The following is a 6,343-nucleotide window of genomic DNA, read 5'->3' on the forward strand; positions in this document are numbered from 1 at the left end:
CCTCTCAATAGCATCTTCAGAAGTAGGCAAGCCGCCCTCCTGGGCTCTGATTAAAACAGAACACAGGACCTTCAGCTAAATGCTGCAATGTCCTCCAATTGAGAAAGTCATCTCAAAGCTGTAAACGCCCATGCACAGATTCCTTCCTTGAGTCCTTTGTGGTCCCAGAAGAAAAAGAGAGGTGGGGAAAGAGATGAAGATGTGTCATTTGGGTAACATTTTGGATATCACTAGAGGTAATTAACTCAAATGAAAGATGGTTCTTTCTGTAAAGGAAAATGCCCTTTTTGTTGATAAATGAAAAGTTATGCAAGTAAAGAGTGTGGAGATGGGGAAAAAAACAAAATATCATATGTCAGGAAACATACTCAACAGCATTTTCAGGTCCTTCCTGTTTTCACTACAAGGGTGTCTGTTTCTGAACCCTTTCTGAATTCATTGCTTTCTGATTTCAGTTTGTGTGTGTGTGTGTGTGTGTGTGTGTAACAAATATTGGGGAGGAACAAATATTGAACAAATTTTCTTTTTATAACGTCCAATCTATGAATAGAGTAGGTCTGATGGGCACCAGCCTGTTCTCAAATTAAACTCCAAGTTAAAAGGCCTGGGTGGCTACCTGGTGGTTTGCATTCTGCAGAGCCTTGCCTTTTTAATGAACCAACAAGGGCCCACCTGTGTTTGCTACATGTCCCTTGGATAATTAATGCTGGTAATAACACCTAAGTGTTAGCACACAAAGCACCTGGAATGCGACTCGCTGTACACATTCTAATCACATCAGCCATCGAACTCTCCAAATGACCTTCTTCAAAACAATGACTGTCTTTGAAACCACAGAAGCCAATCTAGGAGAAAGCGGTTTCCCAGGATTTGGCTGCAGCTGAGCAGTTCTTAAAGCTAGAGTGGCACCAAGTGGTCAGGAAGGGAATTGGGCTGCCAGTTTGTATTTGCATCCTCCGGGCAGGCTGTATGCATGTCAATCCAACGCTGTTCTCAGGCACCTGGAGGTTGTCCTCCATCTCCTCAGAGCGGTTGACCAAGGCTGGGGAGGAAAACGGAGCCCCATATACCCCTGACATTTTAAAGGTGATCCTGAAACCCACATAAGCCCTAAACTATCCTAAATTTTTGGAGACTGATATTGTTAATTTTTTTTTTTTTTTTAACATTTATTCTTGAGAGAGAGAGAGAAAGTGCGCGATAGGGGGAGGGACAGAGAGAGAGGGAGACACAGAATCCAAAGCAGGCTCCAGGCTCTGTGCTGTCAGTGCAGGGCCCAATGAGGGGCTAGAACTCACAAACTATGAGATCATGACCTGAGCCGAAGTCAGATGCTTAACTGACTGAGCCACCCAGGTGCCCCAAGGAAGACTATTTTATAATGAACACCCATGCAGTGGGGGTAGGGAAGAGCAATGAAGACCACCTCTTCCGTATCATTGTTTATAATATTTACATAGCGTTTTAGATTTTTAGTAGTCCTTTTGTGTCATTGTGCCTTACAGAGATGGTGAGAAATGTTATTTCCATTACAAATTAGAAAGGAGGGCGACCTGATAGGAAAAATAGGAAGATAATTACTCAGAGAACAGGTGAGTGTTCTATGACTTTATGTGGTTTGTTAACTGCTGAGACAATATTTCCCCCAGTGATTAGCTTTTCATGGCCAAAACCATTTTTTTTTTCTTTCTTGCACACAGTCTCCCCCTAAACCTGTATCACTACTGCATATTCTGATTTTTTTCTTTTCTTATATTTGTCTTACTTTTTCTGCTTGTTTTTCCCCCTAATGGCTCAGACTCAAATAACTTGGGTGGCTTCAAAGACCGGTATCAGAAAGGGTTTCTCCCTCCTGTGGCTTCATATAATTATAGACATATCATTTTCCCATAATGCTGAAGCATCGTTAATCACTTCAAATACAGAGAGAGCCAGGCAAGCTTTTCTGTGAACAGAGAGCTCAGGGTCCCATTTCAATTTGTGATTATATCAATAATCTTGAGACTGTCTTATGTGAACTAACCCATTATTTCTGGAGAAACTGGAAGGAAACTGCTAAAATCCTATAGGCATACCCTTGCTGACACAGGGAGTGAGCACGTTTGTATGATCTAAAATTCCAGATGACATTTGTCAGCTGCTTTGTCCTGCATTTCTAAGTGGCAAAAAGGCAATTTTGTCTTTTCTGTCAGTACATTCATGTAAAGCATTGTGAGAACCTTTATCATTAAAAGCACAAATTATCAAGATGCCTGGGTGGCTCAGTAGGTTAAGCATCTGACTTCGGCTCAGGTCATGATCTCATAGTTGGTGAGTTTGAGCCCCAAATTGGGCTCTGTGCTAACAGCTTGGAGTCTGCTCAGGATTCTTTGTCTCTCTTTCTGCCCCTCCCCTGCTTACTCTCTCTCTCTCTCTCTCTCTCATTTCCTCTCTCTCAAAAATAAATAAACATTAAAAGTAGATAAATAAATAAATAAATAAATAAAAGTGCAAATGATCTATGGATTTCTCCCACACACAGCAGAGGCCAGTAAGAATTTAAACTGCTTATAGATCAGAACAAAAACAACAAAAAATTAATCCCGATGTACTTTTCTAAAATACTCCAGTATAATTTTCATGCTGCGGTCCCTACACCCAGAGAACACAAGCAAATCTTGTAGCGATTTCACAGATAATCTTATGGCAGATTGGAAAGATTAGAGGAAGCAAAATTCTAAAGAAATTATTTCACAGGGAAAAAAAAGAGCTTAACGCAAATATTGTCATTTGTATTGATTATTTCTCATAAATACATTTTTAGCCAGGGCATCTCCAAGCATTGAATAAATATATCACACACCATCACCAAAAAGAAAAATATTCTATTTGGGATAATAAATGGGGAATAACACATACTGCTATGGTAAAACAATGGAACCACAAGACTGAAGGAGGGAATGTTGAGATACAATTTGCCTTTAAAGAAAATGCATTCAGGGGTGCCTGGGTGGTTTAGTTGGTTACACATCTGACTCTTGATTTCAACTCAGGTCATGACCTAACAGTTTGTGAGATCAAGTCCCGTGTTGGGCTCTAGGCTGACAGCACAGAGCCTGCCTGGGATTCTCTCTCTCCCTCCCTCTCTCTCTCTCTCTCTCTCTGCCCTTCCCCCCACTTGCTCTTGTACTCTCTCTGTCTCTCTCTCTCTCTCTCAAAATAAATAAACTTCTAAAAAATACTTTCATTTATTTAAAAAATGTTTATTGAGAACCTGTTATGTGCCAGGTCCAATCCTCAGGACAGAAAACAAGGCTCCTGCCCTCACAGACATTACATTCTAGTAAGGAACTGTGAAAATTGTTCTCTGTAAAAACAAACAAATGAATATAATGTTAGGTAGGGATAAATGAAATGATAAATATGAAGCAAAGTATGCCATTTTCAAAACTACATTGTGAGAGCAGCAGCTATAGATAGGGTGGCTGGGGAAGGTCTCTCTAAGAATATAAACTTGAGGGCAATGAGATGCATAATCGGATGTGCACTTTAGGATTTAACCTTAGTAGCAACCAATGGGAAGTAGCAAAAGGGAAAAGGAGGGAGGCGCCCAACAGCTGAGGATGCCTTTAATTCCATAGGGACTGGTGTAAAGAATAACCAGTCATGGAGCATATTAAATGCCTATTCCTAAACTTCTTAGAATCTAAGTACTTATCAATGTCTTCTACTTTGGCAAGGGAAAAGAACCAGGGTCATACTATAAACAGATCATCCTTGACATTTCATAGTGGTTGGAAATAATTGCCATGGGATAATAGCATCAAGACTTAAGCTTATAACAAATGTTACTTTCAAATCAGTTATGCAAATGCAGCTTTAAGAAGCCTAATATATGTAGATTTATGACTAGTTCCTTAAAGGTAATGATCTAAAAAAAAATTTTTTTTAACTTGACTAAATTCTAAGAGGAATTTGTAATGTAAAATAAAAAGAAAAGAAAAATGAACAATGGACCTCTAAAGTTCTTAATAAACAAAGAAATGTAGCCTTTCCTACTAGAAATAATAATATAAACCCACTGATTTCTTTTCTCACATCGCATATTTTACTGAGCTTTCGCATATATCAGAAGGCAAAGGCAGCCCGCAATCTGGAGCTCTGGCACATAGTAGATTTCATCTCATTTTGCATATATAGGGCCTCATGCTGTGGAATTAACAACTTTTAGATTGTTCTAGTGTAACCATTGAGCTGTTGCATTTGAATATGATGTATATTTTTTAATTTAAATAAAATGCATTTAATATTGATTTTTTTTCATCCATATTCAGTATGCCATCCAAACTATGAAATAGACAGATGATATAAAAAGTCCCTTCTGGAACTTAAGAAATCTTCTATGATTTTGTAGAATGTTTCATTTATACTTAGTACAAATTTGCCACTCCAAAATTCCTCAACCCTCTCTAATCCAATCAATAACTGTTGATAGTTTATGATGTAAAAAGTTTTCCTTGACATACTAATGAAGTATAAGTACACAATGTGCTTTTTAAGAGTCTATAAAGATATAGAATTAATTTATTAGATATGTGGTTATTGAATTAACAAAGCACTGGTATACTGCCAAAATGACAAATTTTATAAGGAGACATAATAAACATCATGTCAGCCTATACAGTAAGTTTAATTGAAGATGAATATGTTAAGACAGCCTTCCTCTGCATGTTAAAACCTGCACTGTGAGACCTACTACAGTGGAAAGTTTTCAAAACAACTTCTTAAATATGTGAAAGCAACTTAAAAATTTATTAGGAAGAGGGGCACCTGGGTGGCTCAGTGGGTTAAGTGTCCTACTTTTGACTTCAGCTCAGGTCATGATCTCAGGCTTGTCAGAACCCTGCACTGGGCTCCACATTGAATATGTAGCTTGCGTACGATTCTCTCTCTCCCTCTTTCTCTCTCTCTCTCTCTCTACCCCTCCCCCACTTGCATCTGTATGCTTTCTCTCTCTCTCTTTCTCTAAAAAATATTAGGAATTAACAAAATATATTCATTGTTAATGTTTATGGAATGTTACATAATCCCATCCAGATTACAGATGAAAAGACTAGCAGACAACTAAATGAAGATCACCATGGTATCATGTAGCTCATCGGTAGGTTTTGTTTGCTTGAGGTGGTAAATTTCTATACAATGACTAAGAGAGAAAAAATAAATAATTTAACAGTTCAGTTGGAACCATCTCTATTTTTTTTGCACCAGAGATTAAATTTTTTTTCAAGTTTTTCAATTCAGTAAAAGTACAAGAAATAATGCATATACTCTTATTTATAACTATTGCTTCTTTCTGAGTTTTACGTGAGCTCAAGTGAAAACTTTTATTAAAATGCAGAAAAGTCAGATCATATAGTACAGAGAAGCAAAAACCATTACTTTAAAATGAAACCCACAAAAAATTTATAATTTCCTGATAGATCTTCTCCTGTCATCTTCAAAGGCTGTCAGTGGAAGTTTTATTTTCATCATTTTTAAGCAGAAAATCCTTAATCATTATCAAAAGAATTTAAATTTGAGGTACCCATCTGTTGCATTTTTTAGAGGCTCCAAACACCCTTCGCAGAGAGAAACCTTGGTTTTGAACTTCAGTGATTAAACAGTGGTCTCCTTTGTACAATCTGCTTATACTGCTGTTAGATAGCAAGTATTTTAATGCCAACTTTCAGTCAAGAGCCTCTTGTCCTACAAGACACTCATTATTCAAGAAAAAAATATCTACATTTAAAAAATGAAAGGAGGGAATCTGTGTTCACACAAGTGTTTTATGGTTTTTTTATGTTGTTGTTGTTGTTGTTGTTGTTGTTGTTGTTTTTTAATCTCCAATTTGGAGGCTTTGCAATGACCAGAATTGTGAACTTTTCTTCCTTTCTGAAATAATAAACAGACCAATTAATTACCATCTCATGGTCATTTTGCCTGCTATGTGCAGATTGCAAAACTCAATAACAATTCTAATGAAAAGCATGTCTTCATGGCCACAACCTCTTTACACCTGGACCACAGCTTTTAGAAGATGATTATATGGTTGCTGTAAGAATGTCACCACACAAGACCAAAGTAACAATCCAGATGCCTGAACTCCTCCCAAGCACCTACCAGCACACTGTGGACTCAACAACTCCAAACGGTGGAGTGGCTTATAAAAGAGACCATATTTAAATATCCTAATAATGCTTTGAAAAGACAGTTTTAAATAAACTTATTAATAGTACAATGAGGTTAATTAAGATAATGGGCTGACTTTATAAAAAAAAATAATAATAACCAGCATATAGTTTGAGTTTAAAATAATGGCAAGGGG

The sequence above is a fragment of the Panthera uncia genome (genome assembly GCF_023721935.1).
Source record: "Panthera uncia isolate 11264 chromosome A1 unlocalized genomic scaffold, Puncia_PCG_1.0 HiC_scaffold_17, whole genome shotgun sequence".
In the NCBI taxonomy this organism is placed as follows: domain Eukaryota; kingdom Metazoa; phylum Chordata; class Mammalia; order Carnivora; family Felidae; genus Panthera; species Panthera uncia.